Raw genomic sequence first — 18,692 nt, 5'->3', positions numbered from 1 at the left:
CGGTGTCCTCCAAGGAGCCACCCGAAACCCCAATGGACTTGCCTCTTGTCTGGGTTTTCAAAAACTCAAAAATGAGGAGCAAAAGGCCTTCGTGAAGGGTGGGGTTCTTGACAGGACATTTCTTGTAACTCTCTATATTCTTAGTCATAGAAGTATTAATATAGAAAGGAAAGGAGATTTTCACTTTATGTCTAAAATGATTAAGTAGAACAAAATGATGGTTCCTGACTCTATCAAACCTGGGCTCCAAAGTGACATACTCTATGATGATCCTTAGAACATGCCCCTAGATCTTCTTGATGGACTCAATGTCATAGTAGGTGTCAATCTTTACCAGTTTTCTTTTCTCCTTGTTGTTCTTGACAAAATGGTTGACAGCATTAGCGGACATCTTCTTATCCCTGAAGAAGCTAATGCCTTCCTGGAAGAAGCTCGTCACCTTTGCAATGAGACCCTCTGTGATTTGGTGGGAAACACCATAAATTTTGACCTGTCTGTTGTGCCAAGTTTCAACCATAATCTTGGTAACCCCCGCGTCAAAACCATGGAGCCTCTCCATGAAGCTGGTTATGCCGCCCTTCTGGAGTTTTTTCCAAACCTTCCCTTTTTCTTTCTAGCTCTCTGTTTCTCCCCATGGCTCTCTTCTAATCCTTTCTCCCACCATTGCGATATTATGCCTCTCTAACCCTAAACCCTTAACAGAATTGTAGAGCTCAAAGATGAAGAAATCACTAAGGACAAGAGCTTTAATGCGCGTGTTATTGGGTTTAACTCTGTCTTTCTTCTGCTCATGTATTTCGTACATGTTATTATGAAACGATGGGGGTTCCGCATAACTCCAAATGATTCCTTTTTTAAAACATGATTTAGCATGTCTCATAATCATAAAAAAGATTTTGAGTTGGTACCTTGAATTTGCTCCTTTCGGATGAACTCCATAGCTGCCGCCGAAAAATGATTATTGTTTCCCCACGTCATCACCGAATTGAATGTGACCGCTACGTTTACGAACCAATTAGCAACCACGTTAGCTTCACGGTAGACATGGCTAATGTGGTAATTTCTAAGTTTACTCAAGTCCATTTTTAGGTCCTCAATTATGCTTTCAATCGTCCATGAGGGTTTGATTACTCCTAAAATACAATTTATTATATTTAGGGAGTCTCCTTCAAGCCACAGATGTTCGATCCCTGAGTCCAGGGCCAGCTTAACAATGAGTCTGGCCGCACTGGCTTCAGCCAAATGGTTGGTTTGGTGACCAATAGGGGAGGAGATAGTAGCAATGCCCCCTCCCAAGCTGTTTCTTATGATTCCACCGCATCCGATGGGACCAGGGTTCCCCTTAGCCACCCCATTGAAATTGGCTTTATGCTAGTTTTTGGGGGGGAAGGACCAAGTAGCCTGCTATCTTCTTTTGATCCTATATTCTTTCCTGGCCTTAATTTTCCCTCTATCCTTTATGTTTCCATCTCTAGTTGTGGAATAGTTCTCTTTCATGAGGCCATCAATTTTCTCTGCTATAATACCCTCAGGAGCTTCTTTGTCTCTAAATATCCTGTTGTTGTGCTCCTTCCATATTCCCCAACAAAAGTGTGGGATAATCTAGGAACTCAAAAATTGGGAGTTCAGGCCTTTGTGGTTGCTACTCCACTGTATGAAGAATTCTTGGATACTGGTTGGTGGGCACCAGTAGAAGTTCATATTGGAATTCAGAAGACTCCACACTCTAGAGGAAAAGGGGCAGTGAATGAAAATGTGATTAACCATTTTCAGGTCATGCTTACAGAGGCAGCATCTGCTGGGTATAATCTGGTCTCTCTTGGCTAAATTATCTAGGGTAAGGATTTTGTCTTGCAAGAGGAGCCAAAAGAAAATGTTGATTTTGGGCGTTAATCCAGGGGTCGAGGCCTTGGCCCAAATAGGTTTCTCCCCTGTGCCCATAAGGGAAAGATAGCCTGAGGCTACAGTATGATGGCCTCCAAAAGAGTCTCCCCAGACTAAGGCATTGCCTATCTGGTTGATGTTGATAGCATTCAAAGAGGCCATCAAAGGCTCAAGATCCTGTGAATGCTCTGCCAGATTGTGCCATTCATTCCCATTTCTATAGTTCCTAACCAACATACCATATATGCCTATTGCCTGATCAGCCCACCTGCCGAATGAAGGATGGGTATTGAGAGGTTCCTGAAAAAGCCAATTGTCCTGCCAAAAAAGGATTTTATCTCCCATTCCAGCTTTCCATTTGGCCTTGGATTTAGCAAGGGGAAGGGCCTTCAAGATACCATTCCAAATGTTAGAACCCAATGACAGCTCGGCCTCCTGGAAAATGGAGAAGAGAAACAGGCCTCCCAGGTACTTCTCAGCCAAGATGTCCCTCCAAACACCTGTGCCTTGAAAGATGCACCAAGGGAGTTTAGCTAAGAGGGATTGATTGAGGTGAGAAATTTTTTTGATTCCAAGACCTCCCTGGCTTTTGGGCAAGCAAACCTGGTCCCAGGTAACCAGGTGGTATCTCTTGTGGTCATCAGTTCCAGTCCAGAGAAAATCCCTCTGAATCCTCTCCATTTTGTTCGCAAATTTAATCGAAATCCCAAAGAGACTGAGGGCATAGGTGGGGAGGTTCTGGAGAATCGAGTTAACTAGGGTGCATTTACCTGCCTGACTGAGGGTGGCCCCTTTCCAACCAGCAAGTTTCTTGATGAAGTTATTGATAATGCTTGTCCAAAAGGAGTCCGGGGGTTTGGAGCCTAGAGGAAGCCCAAGATAAGTCGCCAACAGGGACCCAATGCCACAACTCAGAATTTGAGAAATTTTCCTCTGCCTCTCCAGAGGAGTGTTGAGGAAGAAGACATAGCTCTTTTGTAAGTTAATAGCTTGTCCAGTACCCCTGGTGTAGGAATTAAGAATGCTTTTGAAGGTCTTGGCCTCCCGAACTGAAGCTTCACCCCCCAAAATCGTGTCATCCACAAATTGCTGATGAGTGAAAGTGGATGGACCCGAAGAAGGCCTCAAACCCACTAAACACATGTCCCTGATCTTCTTCTGGATGAGTCTGCCAAGGCATTCTGCCATGATAACAAATAGGACCGGAGAGATGGGGTCTCCTTGCCTTAGACCGCTAGAGGGGGAGAAGAAAGGAGAGGGGTGGTCGTTGACCAGAATCGACAAAGAGGGTGAAGACACAAGCTGGGAGATGAGCTTGCAAACCTGATCATCGAGGCCAAAGGCATGAAGAACAACAAAGAGGAACTTCCAGTCAACCCTGTCATATGCTTTTGACAGGTCTAGCTTAAGAAGGAAGCCTTCATTTTTGCCCGCCTTAAGAGAGTGGATAACCTCATGAACCGAAACGATTGAATCAAGGATCTACCTACCTGGGACAAAGCCAGTTTGTTGAGGAGAGATAATAAGAGGGAGAACACTGAGGAGCCTGGAAGTGAGAACCTTGGCAATGATCTGATAGATGGAATTGCAGAGGCTAATGGGCCTGAATTTATCCAAAGAATTAACACCCAGGATTTTAGGGATGAGGACCAGAAAGGTAGCATTAAGTTCTTTAAGCAAATTCCTGGCTCCAAAGAATTCCTAAACCACTTTAACTACATCCTTTTTCACTATATTCCAAAAGATTTGAAAGAAAAAAGTTGGGAAACCATCTGGGCCAGGAGCTTTATCCCCCAGGAGAGAGAAGAGGGCCTGATGGATTTCCTCCAAGGAGGGGATTGCCTTCAGCATGGAGTTGTGGTGAACTTGAAGAATGGGGGTAATTGTCACCAAGATTTCCTCTTGTTCAGACCCAGAGAGGGAAGGATCAACTGAGAGGAGAGATGAGAAGTAGTAGACAGCTTCCTTCTCAATTTCATCCTCCTTGGTAACCTGAACCTGGCCCTTAACAATGTTGGTTATTCTATTATTAGCTCGGTGCTTAAGGGTGGTCAGGTGAAAAAATTTGGTGTTGCGGTCTCTTTCCTTCAACCAACTGACTCTTGATCTCTGTTTCCAAAAAAGCTCTTCCTTAGATATGATGTTGTGCAGATCCGAAAGGATGGCCTTTTCTTGCTGGCTATTATGAGCATTGTATCCTAAATGTTGGATTTCATCCTGAATAGAAGAGAGCTGATCAGATATCTCATCTTTCTCTTGGAAGATGTGGCCAAAGTCAATTCTATTCCATGATTTGATGTCTCTTTTCACATTTTTCAGCTTCTGGGCAACTCTGTACATCATAGTGCCTTCAACCTCAATGCTCCACCAATGGAAATATTACCTTCTAGCGCAGGGTGTGAGAGCCACATTTTCTCAAAGTGAAAAGGGAAGGCCTTGTTGCTGGAGAGGGGGGAGGCAGAAAGAGAAATTGGGGAATGATTAGAGCCCACCCTGGGGAGGAGGGATAATCTAAAGGAGTGAGAGAGGAGCCATTCAGTAGAGACGAGGGCTCTATCAAGGTGAACTTGAATACCATCACCCCCAATTCTTCTGTTAGACCAAGTGAAGTTGCCACCTTGAAGGTCCAAATCCAGGAAGGCGAGATGTTGAATGAACGAAGCAAGGTCGTGTTTACTTTCCTGATCCGGGGCATAACCCCCCCTTTTGTCTACATCAGATAGAGGCAAGTTGAAGTCCCCCATTATAATCCCTTTATTCAAGTTACAATTAGATAAGATCCCAAGGAGATTGGTCCAAAAGCAGTTCCTTTCTTTCTTGGTATTGGAGGCGTACAAGTTAAGGATTAATCAAGATTCATTGCTTTGGAAGTGAAAAACCTTACAAAGAAGAGCATCAATAGAGCTGAAAAGAGTAGTTAACTTGAAAGCTCTGGTGTTATACAAGGTTAGGACACCACTTGAAGCTCCATCCGAATCAGATGCTTCGCAGCAAAAAGTTTTACTGAAAGATATCCTTCTTACCAGGTCCCTTTTCATCTTAGTTTCCTGTAACATCAGAAAATCAGGTCTTTGGTCTCTAATCATATTTCTAATGAGTTCCTGTTTGTGAGCCCCATTAAGGCCCCTTATGTTCCAAGAGATAACTTTTATTTCTTACTTCCTGAGAAATCATTGATGGACCTCTAGCTTCCATCTGCCAAGTTCCTTCTTGTTTCTTCTTGCAGAATCTGATTTAAGTTCTTTCTTCCTGCTCCCTTGGGGGGTGACCCAATATCAGCTTTAACCCTACTTCTGGTTGAAGCAGGAGATAGGGGGGAAATTTTTCTTTTGGTTCTTCTTTTTCTTCTTGACCATGCACCAATCATCAAGGCTATCCGTCGCACTGTTATCTAACCTATCTTCCCATAGGGCGAGCTGTGTTGGATCAGTGTTCTTAATGAGGAGATGAAGCTTGGCCTCAATTCCTATAGGGGCAGAAGAATCTCCCCCCTTGCCAGTGATGACCCCCGAAGAAACAAGAGTGTCCTCAAGGGGAAGACACTTAGCTTGGCTATCCTTTCCCCGGGCCAAGGATTCTTGTTCCAGGCAATTCAGCACTGTAGCTCCCAAAAGAGGGACTTCCTCCACTACAGGAGAAGACTGCACTATAGTTTCCAGAGGGAGATCCTGCTCCACAAAGGTACCCATGGCTTTGGAGGGGGAGCTTACCTGCACCTTTGGGTCCTCCAATGGGTCTGAGATTGTCTTTTCCAAAACAGGGCCCTGTTCAAGGGGGGAGGAACTAGCCTTCTCCTTGGGGGATCCTTCTTAATAGTGTCCTTCGCTACTGTGTCTTTTAGGCTAACAGCCTTTCTCCCCTGTGCCATAGAAAGTTTGCGCCTCCAAAGTAGTTCCATCTTTCCCTTTCCAGAAGGGCGTGTAGCAAGCTTCTTGGTATGATCAGGGATGACCGGTTTTGTGATCTTCTTCTTTGCCTCATTGGGGCACTGGTGGGCCTTATGACCAGCCTTTAGGCAGAGGAAGCACGTAAAGGGGATCATTTCATAGATGATTTTCTGGTTGTGCACTCCAAGTTTGGAATGAAGTGCAACGAACTCAGGCATGTTTGTTCCTTCTCTCACCCCAATGCAGATGCGCGCAAAATTGAGGTGACACTTGGAAGCAGTAATCAAATCTGTTGAGAGGAGTTCCCCAAAGGTCCTAGCTATTCCCCCAAAGACATCCTCATTCCAATATTCAAGTGGTAGTTCTGGCAATCTTACCCACACAGGAGCTTGGGTGAAAAAAGAGTCATTCAAGCTCATGCCAGATGACCACTTCTGGAGCACAAGGGAAGAATGACCCATGGCCCATTGCCCTTCACTCAGAATGCTAGCAAGGTCTTCTGAGCAAGTGAAATTGAAAGACATAAAGCCTTTCAACATAGCCGTGATCGAGACCTAGCCCTTGAGAGCCCATTTATGTTTTATGAGCTGCCTAACTTCGTCAATGCTCGGTCTAGGCCCCAGAAATTTCCCAACCAAAGTAGAAGCCATAGTCTGAATATTGTGATCCACAATCTCATCCGGGATGGCTATCGCACAAGAACCTTTCACTGAATCCTAAATAGTTTTAATAGGCAGGAAAGAGGACTTACCAGAAGGTTTTACCCCAAAAAGTGAGGACCATTTTGTAGTTCCTTGCACGTTATTTTTGGAAACCAATGGAGACTTGGTTGCTTCCTTGATTTGGACAACTGGACCCCCAACCGCGCTTTCTGACCTATCCCCAGTGCCAGGAGCAGCCAAACAGCCTCCATCTTGCTATCTGTGCTCCAGTCCAGGGACCCGAAACATACCACCCAAGGAACTCCCGCTCTTGCATGAATTTGAATTTTGAAAACACCCACTCCCTCTACTCCCGTTGCTCTCGCTTCCCATTGAATTATCTCTCCATTGACTGCATATGTTATAAATAGACATATTATATAATCATATAATGTATATATAGACAAAGAAGGTCCGTATAGAAATATAATTGTATAATCACTTTCAACTTACTACTATAGAATTGCATGTATGAGTCACGACTTGATTATTCTATATATATTATTTAAATATTATCAAATTTTCATTTGATGGATTGCAAGACGCACCAAATAGGTACTTGTCAGATCTATCTACATGGAATGAGGGAAATGAGGAAATGGTAGATGAAAGCTCTACATGTAGTACAACTAAAATAGGGAGATCAACTAGAGGTCAAAAGATTAGAAAAAAATTTGATAAATGCATGCAATTTTTCCTTGCTAATGGGGGGTCATGTTCTTAAGATAATAAGACCAAAGGCGACATCAAGGTGCCCTTTTAGTACACACACATTGAGAAAGAATGGGTACCCAATGAGCTACCTCCAATTAACACGAATTTTTGTGTTAATGAGAGGATATATCACATTGCTCCATCCTCATTACATGGTTTGGGCCTATTTTCCATGGATGGGATAAAGATATGTTACAAAAAAGTTATCAAATTATCCAAGTATGTCAGTCCATGTTACAATTACAATGATTAGATGCGGATTGTTCAATATAAAAAAGTATGTGTTGGTATGCACTACCAGCTAATTATATACAATGGAAAGAAAATGATCAAAGTAAAAGATTTGCTATGTACATTGATTGGAGACCAAAAGCAACAAGTAATATTGCAGGTTTTATAAATAGTACGTGACCTTCCTCAACTAGTAAGCAACCCAATTGCATATTTGAGGCACGTGAGGGGAATGAAGTTTTTGTTTGTGCAATAAAATCAATAAGTGCAAGGGAAGAACTACTAATAGATTACCATTTAAACCACATAGATATAAAAAAAGTTACTATAATGAGGGTTGTAAGTACTATATACCATTTTGTTAATATTTTTTTTTTACTATCTATTTCTTTCAGTCAGCTGAAGTTTTTATGTTTAATCCTTGTGACAGGACGATATGGATCTAACACATGATAGAGGCCATGAGGATGCTACTCCCACCCATTCTTCAACAAGGGTAAACCTTATTAAAATTTTACAAATTAGATAGTTGAAAAATGTTATATTATTACATTATTTTATTTACATTTTTTGAGTTTTTATGATAGTTTTATTGATATTCCTCTCACAATTTGATGTTCAGGATAAGGGAGAAGCACCTGCAATAAGTACAAAGCCACTAGCTACCCCTTCTAATGACGATATTGTAGAAACTCCCAATGTAACAATAATGTTGAAGAAAAAAAAAATTAAAAATAATTTAGAAATAATGAGAATTTTGGATGAAGTAAATATTCCATCCGAGGAGATGATGAAGAGGCTATCTAATTTGAGAGTGTAAGCTCATCGTTATGAAGTAAGCAGTAATGAATCTTTAGTTATAACAAAAGTTCAATAAAGATTTATATTTTATAATGTTTTATGTTGTGAAGTAAAATATGTAATATGAGTTCTTGTTATAGGATTTTTTGGCAACTGGTCTAAAACCTGGTCAAGGACAATGCGGTGAGGCCGATAGTAGCAGAGCTTCGACTACCACTGGTAAAATAATCTTTTAGTTGACAAGTTACAAGGAATTTTTTTATTTCAAACCTTCAAAAACTTCTTAACTCTTACTTTTATTATTTCAGAATGTCTTTGCTAACAATGTATTGTTTAGGTCATCAAGTGTAGGAGACTCCTAGGAGGTTGACAGACGTTCATACGAGATTGTCAACTGCAATGTCAGCAACAAGGGGATGTCCAACTGGTAAATCTTGCTATATTTGGTTTTATGTGAATTATGAGTTGATAATTTTTACTTTATTCTTGGGTGCATCACATAGTGGATTTGTTTTTTGTGGTAGGAGATGCACCGTTTTCTACACCAAATACAGATCATAGTACATGTATTGGTGATAATTCACCATCATTTCTTGGAGCTACCCATGTTTCTAGCACAAGAGCTATGCAAATGTCATTGTTGATTGACAATGATGAATCGATGCCTTTAAAATGTCCTAAGATTCTAGGTACTTTAAATAATTATTTTTTATATTGTAATATGTATTTACCTATTCATAAGAAGCTTTGGATTGATTATCCCATGAAATTTTTTGTAGGAAATGATACATTTTATAAGAAGCTTTATGACCTCACACTGCAAACATTCAAGCCCACCATACGTACAAGGTGGAACATCATAAGTGAACTAATTTTATCCCACTATTTTTTTTTCATATCATTAATCGGTGCAACATTTTTCGTTCCATTTGGGTCTTTTCTTTTACTAGCTATATCTAACAATTTTGTGTTTTTTCTTAAAAGGTGGAACTTTCAAGATAAAAAATTAAAAGATTAGCTCATCAAAGATTTAGATCATGAGCTTGGTATTAATACTTTTTATCATAAGAAAATGTTTAAAAAAGCTTGTAAACATCTTAAGGTTCTGAGGAACTCATATAGAAAGAGTCTCATCCTAAATCTGAAGTACGAGCGTCCTCCCTTTATTACAGTGAGGGAATGGAATGAGTTCATTTTGGATGCAAAGGAGAAACAGGATGGTCAAAGAGAAATTACACCAACAAATGTAAGAAGGTATGAAATAGTATTAACTACTAGTACATTAATTTAATAATGCACTAATTAGTACTAATCTTTATATCTATATCATCTAACATATTTCAAACTTTTCATAGGTTGTAGGACACATCAAAGGCAACAAAGGCCAGGCTGAAAAAGGTTGGGCAGCACAGACTTGGCTCTGGGGGATATTCTAAAATCAAAGCACAAGTTGTAAGTAGAAGTAAATGAATTGCAAAGAAAAATTACTTATAAAATGAAAATAATTTTGTTAATTAATAAAAAAATGCAGGGCACTAATTTTAATCTAGAGGTCATGGAAGAACACAAAAGAATTGCTTTCAAGCAAGGCTATGCAGCCGTGGCTGAACGCCTATGACAAGCTTCCACTGCCCCAACCAAACAATCTCCTACATCTTGAGCACAGGTAAATATGCCAAAAAATATATTAGAAATTGAATACTTGAGCAACAATCTCTTTGATAATAATGTGCATGACATTGCAATGCAGCTTGATAATTGTGACACAAATCATACGCCGCATCATGAAGCCCCTAATGTGCATCATACTATCCATGGAGGTGCTCATTTTCTATTTAAAACTAATTATGTAATTATTAATACAATTTAACATCTTTAATTGAACTTGGTGTAACATTTTTGTGTATATTTTAGAAGATATAGAATCATGTCATGTTGAATGAGTGTTAGAGGATGTTTAGACTGTTCAGCAAATAGATCATGTCGCATATTCAGGTAAAAAAAATCTATGTTTTGTTCTTTTAAATGATTTTTTTTTATTTATAGTTCTTTTACTTAAATAAAAACTCATAATTCACTAATATAAAATGGTGTGAATTTAACTCATGAAGTACTTGTTATTGCAGTGGACCCCCCTTTGGTGTAGCGGCCTCATGTTCCTTAAGAGATGAGGAGGAGACATGCATTGCAATTAGAACCAGTAGAGGAAGGGGATGACAAGGAAATTGATATTCCTTGTAGAAATTTCATGGAAAAAAAAATTGCAAGAAAGCCAAAAAGAAATGATTGTTGTATGTTAATGAATTTTATGTGTTAATGACTTATTCATGAATGTTGTGTGTTAATGAATTATTCATGAATATTGTGTGTTAATGAATTATTCATGAATGTTGTGTGTTAATGAATTTAATGTGTTAATGAATGTTATCATCTGATTATAATGATTGAATGTTATATTTCAAAAATGGATGAATGAATGAATGTTAGTAAATGTTAATGGGGAATTTAGAGTGATGTTGGGGGGGGGGGGGGGGGAAATGAGCTTCCACCTTCATGTGGTTGGCCTTTTTTAGTAGAGAATATTAAACTATTCTCAAAACCAAGTGAAGCTCAAACTTTGAAGATAAGCTTATAGTTAATAGTGATAACCAATTAGCAAGTCCAAATGAAGTTCTTACAAGTATCTTTATAGTTTTTAAAGCACAATGTCATGTTTTAATATTGTGTTGTTTTTTTCTTAAGTCAAAGTATTCTCTTACTATAAGAACATAATTTATGACCATTTTAGTAACTATTCTAACATCGCTTTATGACAAATCTTGTTTTGGCAAAGATGGTGATAAGTGGTGATGTCTATTCCTTAGGAGATTTGATTGCACATGTTTGTATCTCAAAATCATTTGCATGTGGTAGAAATGCATACTTACAACCATTTCATTCTACATTTAAAAACATTGATGACACTCTAGACAAAAAATAATGCTAAGTATGGAGATAAGTATTCATAAACACAATGGTGAGAAAGATAAGTATTCATAAACAAGGTGGTGAGAAAGATGGTGAGAAAGTGAGTATTTTGGGTGAGTAGTACTCTCTAATCACATTTTTTCTACTTCTTCAAAGATTGGGTTTTTATACTCTTATGGTCTAATTGGTACTTTTTTGTGTTTGTAGGATGGAGAAAGTAGACATTAAGTCTGCAAGTAGCCAGTTCAAGATTGTGGGTACAATGTTGTGTGTGTTTGGAGCCATGGCCATGAGCTTCTTGCATGGTTCTGCTATAAGCTAGCTCTGGTCTTCATCAAACCCTCCCTCAGAAAACATCATCCCTAACTTTCTACATGAGGGGAATCCAGACAAAACTGTCACTAGATGCATTTACCTCTTAATATCTATGACAATCATGTCATTTTCCATGATTGTACAGGTGGAAGCTAAGATCAATAATTATTATGTTTCATGATTAATTGAGTTGAGAGACTCACAATTCATAGATATGTTGTAGATTCTTGCCTTGGTTCTATTTGATTTTGTCATCCTCTTTTCCGAGATCTTAGTCCTTTCTTACTATAATAGAAACATTGGTCTCATTCATGAAGCTCTTTGCTTATATAGTAGTTGTATTCTTGAGTTGTGACTAAAAATTGAGAGCATGCAATGCATGCAGAGACAATGAAAAGCTTTCCAGCCCCATTATCCCTGTCAGCACTCACAGCACTTTTGGAATCCACTAAAATTGTTGCTTTGATAGTGTTTTTGGACAAGGGTGTTGATAAATCATCATGGTCTTTGGAATGCAGTGGGGTTGTCGTTGTTGTGCTTGGGGTGAGGGAAATGGATCTTATCATTTAATTGTTGTTAATGTTTTGAATCAAATTTCATCATTCATCATTAATCTGGGAATATTTTGATTTTCCTAAAAAATAATTCATATTTTGATATTTTGATGATGGATCATAGAATTGATCAAAAATATGAAAAAATCATCATAAACAATAGAAGTTTCAAATTATTGAATTTCCCCACAATTTTTCAATGTCCTAGCTGGGACTTCGTGGGTAATTCAAAAGCCTCACTTTCTCACCATCTTGTTTATAAGTACAATTTTGTTTATGAATACTTATCTATTTGATAAGTATGGAGAGTATGGAGTTAAGTATGGAGAGTATGACAAGTATTCATAAATATACTTATCTATTTGATAAGTATGGAGAGTATGGAGAGTATGGAGAGTATGGAGATAAGTATGGAGAGTATCACTTACTATTCATAAGTTCCACCAACCTATTCACAAATAGGGCTACAAGGGCTAATAGTGAGAAGTTGCTACATCCAAAACAACCACACATCTAATACCTGATCCAAGGGTGGAAATAATAAGTGTTTGACAACCCCAACAATATCCCAAAAGATCAAATTCCAATCTACTCCAGCACTCCACTAATCTGCCTAAGTAGATAGACCTAAATGGGCCCCTTTAGGCTTGGTTTTCAAAGGAAGACTAAGGAAATGGGTGCATATACTAGAACTAAACCTTTATAACTCCAAGGGGTAACTAGGAAACTACCAATCCACCTTTTATTTGGTTACTTTCCTTCAGATACAACTCTAGCAATCAAATTTCTTCAATTTTAGACCAAATACATACAAATATTTGACCTAGGGCTTGCAAGAAAAATTAACTCCCTTTGGTTTTTCAACTCCTACTTTTTGAATTTGAAAGTACACTCCTAGGGATCCCATTTTCATTGGTTTTTGTACCATTTGAACTGTGCAGTCATGAGCTATACATTCATTTGCACAAAACCCTACTGAACCTAGGGTTTCTAGACATTTTTGAAAGAAATTGCTATAACTTTTGATAGAAATTACCAATAATATTCAAACCATGTGTATTGGATAGGGAACTCAATCAAGTTACTCCTCATATCATTCAACCTCCCTTTCCAATCTGTACAGCATGTGCGAAAACATAAATGTAGCAGTTTTGAGCTAAAAAACTAGTAATCTTTATTGAAATATGCAAAGATCTATACATCAACCAACCTATTTTGCTAGGAAGGTTGGATCATACATTTATAAGCATGTTTGACTGATAAACTACCTTGGGAATAGTTATAATCAGTTCAAACTCCTTTATTTGTAATTACCAACTTTTAAGCAAAAATTGCTTAGCAACTTTTTGTTGCATTTTGCAATTTTGAACATAATGAAGTCCTAAGACTCTCAAACCTTCCTAAGACCTATATAAACTTATTATAAGGTTTTTTCAACCATTTTAGACTATATTCCTGATTCTAATCCTATTTGGCCCTAATAGGTCTCTAAGGATTCATGGTTTATAAAAACACCAAATGAACCTCAAAACCTTTACAAATGGGCTTATAACAACATGAACTTATTCCTAACATCCTAAAACCTTTTTATATTTCTCATGGATTCTCTAGGAAGGTGGTGTAGTGCAGGATCCTTGTGGAATTCCTCATGATGACCTTGATTGCCCTGCACCATGCTACCCTTCTCAAAATAACTCAAGTCCCTTGAGTTGGTATTGTGTCCAATTGATACCCTACCTTTTCAAGCTCTGTTTGAGTCATCCAAGTTGCATCTTCATTGGGTGTGTCCTTCCATTTGACTAGGTAGGAATAATAGATGCATCTGCTAGTTTGTTTTGTAACCTTCTTGTCCAAAATGCATTCAATTTGAGGTTTAGTGACCTTAGGTAACTAAGAAACATCAGCACTGCCCTTATGACCTGTTCTTGCATCACAAACATCAGTAGGTGGTTTATATGCATAAAGATTAGAAATGTTAAAAATTGGAGAAAGGCCTATGTCTGATGGAAGATCAATCTTATATGCATTTTTTCCACATTTCTTGAGGACTTATCTCCATACTCTAACATCAAGGACAAAGGGTGTCCTCTAAAACACTGTATGGACTTTTTGTTACCATACATTACTCCTTGTAATACAAAAAGTCATAACTATAACTAGACCCACATATCCTTCTTTGCAATTCATGACTTCAATATTTACATTAGTACCTATTGTTTTGTACAAGTTACAAGACTGATATACCAATTTTGGTGTTGCTCTTTTAGCATTGGCATCAAATTCACTCCACAAACTATGTAAATGGCCATGGAAGGAGCAGAATCCATCTAGAAAGGTGATGCTCTTAATTTGGAAAGAATTTTTGTGTGTTGCTTAGAAAATTGTCTTTTAAGTGACCAAGACAGTGATCTTCTCTACAGTCTATTGCCAATCTTCAACCACAAATGTGGTAGCCAACTAGTGGGATTGTGATGACTAATGATATCAGTGCTACAAATCTAGAGGAAGCTAATGCTTTCATAGCTTTGTCTAAGAATGATTCCTATGCAATGTTTGCCTCGGGTAGAAAGGTCTCCTTGTTCAATATGATGACATTCAAGGTGCATCATTTGAAAATATGTTCCTCTTCAACATGACTGTTGAGCTGGTCAATTTAGAAGTTATATTCTTACTTGGGTTCCTTATCAAGTTTTTTGTTTCCTTTTTTCAACCAAAGTTTTGAGAAAATATTATGTGGCATGCTTGCTAATGAGTGTTTATAGCAAGTTATGACTACCTTCATGGCACCTCCTCCTGCAACTACTTTTCTAACTTTTCACCCTTAGGATAATAACATCATTGCAATTGGGATGGAAGATTCAACAATCCAGATATACAATGTCCAAGTAGGTGAGGTGTGATCAATGAGTCTCTTTATTTCTCACTCATTTAGTTCATCATTAAAAATAGCGACTTCTAACTTGTGTGTTTCCAAACTTGTTTAAACTAACTTTGTTTAAACTAACTAGGTAAAAATGAAGCTTAAAGGCCACCAAAAGCAAATTACAGGCTTTGCATTTTCACACACTTTGAATGTATTGGTATCTTCTGGGGCCAATGCCTAGGTTTGTCTTCTTTTTGTATATCCATTTCCATCTCATTTTGTACATTCACATGTTTATAGATTCAAATTACTAAATGTTTGGCCAATGTTAAAATTGATTAAGAATAACAAAATGATGTTAAGATTGATTAAGAATAACAAAAGGAGGCAATATATGATTGATTTTCAAATAATATCTAAAGTAATGCATGATCACAAGTTGACTAAAGAGAGGGAATTATTAATCAGTAGAAGAACTATTGAAAGACAGTGAAAGAGGGTGGAATAATAAGAAATACTAAAGTGAGAATCACATTGTAGGTAAATCAAGATTGGAAAGCAGATACTAAAATGATGATAAATTTTAATTGAATATAATTAGCTGAGCATTTTGAAGGATTTTGAAATACGATACAGATATCATTCTTTGTTTTTGTTCTGTTAATATGTTGCCAAGTCTCTTTGTCATCATTTTGACCAAATCTAAAATTTGATTTACTAAAATCCATTCATGTATTTGTAAGGAAATGTTATATGCATGAAGTTAATCTCAAGTACCTTGAGGTGCATACCATAAGATATTGCAATTTCCTTTCTTAATTGCCTTCTATCCTTCCTAAACACCAAACGCCTATCATTTGTATCACATCCATACGCCTGCAATTCTAATTAGGGAACTTTCATTTTGGTCTCTTTTTAATGATGCACTAAATGAGTGAGCAAGAAAGAGACTCATTGATCACACCTCATCTACTCGGACATTGTATATCTAGATTGTTGAATCTTCCAAAGCTAATAGCTGAAACAAATATCGATGAGTAACACAGCAAGGAGTTGCTAATCCCGTCAACATATATAATTACAAATCCAAAAGACTAGTCACAAAAGCATTGGTGTAAACACTGTTGATCCAATCAGCATCAAGTGGTGATCCATTCAGCTTACAATGCTATGATGACTAAAAGATAGAAAATCACCAAAATATACAACATATTATTGTTACCTTTGAAACTTGAATAGTTTGAGAATCTACTTGGAACATTTTATCTGAACATCTTAAGGATGCATATAAAACTGATATTTGATCTCCTTGATTAGCTCTATTCTAAATCTCTAAATTTTACATACCTTATTAATTAATCTAATTAATCAATATTTCATTACATATTTAAAAAGCAATCACATATTTATTAAGATTTGTCAATTATATGATAAGTTTTACTAATAATTAGTTATGCATAATAGCATACAACCAACATTTAGTCCCTCAATTTTTTTTAAATGTCACATTAATATATAGAATTTTGATTTTTCATTGACCAAATTACATTATTTATAAATTTAAATGAAATTTAAAATATCTTGGACAAAGATTATTTGAATAACCCTTTGCACATATTTCTTTTCTCAATTCATAAACCATTTTAGATTATTGGTGGATTTTGTTTATGCCTCTTCTTAAAATTTGGCTCTTGCTTCAATGGTTCTTATGGCTTGACTCTCGGTGGATATTAGTCATCTCCTTGTAACAATTCAATTTTTTTATCCAATGGTTTGTCCCTTGTATGGATCCAATATCTCTTTGTCAAGAATGAGCAATTAATCTTCTATATTTTTGTTAAAGGTTGTTTAACTTAAACAAATTTTGTTTTATTTAATAAGCTCTAATATTGGCTCTAACTTTCAATCCTTGATTTGTTGCTCATTTTTTTCTATTTTTAGAACTCATTTTATTGTACTTTGAATTTAGATTGTTTGGTCATATTTATTACGTCCATTTTTTGAGTTGATATCATAAAAACTATTTCTTTCCTTTCATACTAATTCTATTCAAAGAAAAATCCATTCACAGGTAGCTTATATACTAAGTCTTCACAAGAAATGGTGTCTCAAGAACCAAAATTTAGATGGGTTGTGCCAATTATTGCAAAGGCTTTTCTCTCATAGGAGCCTTCTAAACTCCACAAAATTTGATTCTAAAGCATAATTGCTCGGTGGAGACTCAGGATATCGTGTACACTTCTTCCTCCTTCCCATTGTTTTGTATGAAGTAAATCGTGTGATGAATGAAACAATGGTGTGGAGGTAGAAATATGCACAATACCCTGAGTCTCATGCACTGAGCAATTATGCTTTAGAATCAAATTTTGTGCAGTTTAGAAGGCTCCTATGAGAGCAAAGCTTTTCCAATAATTGGTGCAGCCCGTCTAAATTTCTACCAAGCGTTGGTCTCAATTTAGATGAAGATGTCTTCCCTTTATCGTCAAATGTATTGTACCACCGTAGAAACTTAAGGGGTCTTGGTTGCAATTCTAATGATAGTTCAAGGGGTCTTGGTCGCAATTTGGTCTTTTTTGCCATTGAACGTTTGGCTTCACCGTCAAAAAAGTCAAGGGGTTTACGTCAAAATTTCGACCATCAATGGATGCAAATGAGGAAATAAGAGTTCAAGCTTGACTAATGAAATTGATGAACCTCTCATCGATAAGCTGACCTTTTGGAAGTCAAAATTTTGACACATAATGACTGTGATGAAAAATTGACTAAAAAAGATCGACAATAGGTTTAGTCATCTATTCGACCAAATTTGGTCGCAATTTTGATCTTTTCACGTTGAAATTTAGGGCTAAATTTATTAGTTTTAGTCTGTAGATTGAAGAAAAGTTTATATGTCTTGAAGCAAGCACCTCAGCAATGGTATCTAAAATTTGAGAGTTTTATGCATGAGTATGGATATAGTAGGTGTCATTCAGATCATTATGTTTATTTTAAGAGGTTGGATGATGATAACTACATTATTTTATGTTTATATGTTGATGATATGCTTGTAGTTGGGTCTAACATGGATCATACTAAGGGGCTTAAATGCTAGTTAGCACATGCATTTGCTATGAAGGATTTGGGGACAGCAAAACAAATCCTTGGTATGAATATTTGTAGAGATAGGAAGAACAGGAAATTAATGCTATATTAGGTTGATTATGTTGGGAAGGTGTTCCAATATTTTTCTATGGAGAATGCTAAAGTTGTCAGAACACCTTTACCTTGTCATTTGAAGTTGACTAAGGAAATGTATCCCAAGAAACAAGAAGAGGAGGATAAGATGTCCAAGGTACCCTATGCTTCAGTTGTAGGAAGCTTGATGTATGCTATGGTATGTACAAGGCCAAATATTGTACATGTAGTGGGAGTCGTTAGTAGTTTTATGAGTCATCCAGGAATCGAGCATTAGAATGCAGTCAAATAGATCCTTAGATATTTGAGAGGAACATCCAATAAGTGTTTACACTTTAAGGGCTCTATTACTAATTTTTAGGGTTATGTTGACTCAGATTTGGTAGGGGATATTGATACCAGGCAGAGTACTACAACTTATGTATTTACTATTGGTGGGGCAGCCATGAGCTGGGCTTCTATGTTATAAAAGGTTAATGCTTTATCCACTACAAAGGTAAAGTATGTTGCTGCTATAGAGGCAGCCAAGGAGATGATATGGCTTCAATTCTTCTTTGAAGAATTAGCACACCCTCAGAGGGATAATTATTTTTTTATAGAT

At 37.2% G+C, this 18,692-nt stretch overlaps 1 pseudogene; it reads right to left on the bottom strand.

Moving 5' to 3' along the window:
* Positions 1-6,325: 6,325 nt before the first annotated feature.
* The window catches only part of LOC149556359 (uncharacterized), a 42,273-nt pseudogene continuing 29,906 nt past the window's right edge, over positions 6,326-18,692 (bottom strand).

Source organism: Cupressus sempervirens, chromosome 5 (genome assembly GCF_028749045.1).
Source record: "Cupressus sempervirens isolate cs-2001-9-10 chromosome 5, ASM2874904v1, whole genome shotgun sequence".
Classification (NCBI taxonomy): domain Eukaryota; kingdom Viridiplantae; phylum Streptophyta; class Pinopsida; order Cupressales; family Cupressaceae; genus Cupressus; species Cupressus sempervirens.
This window is presented reverse-complemented; position numbering and strand designations above follow the sequence as displayed.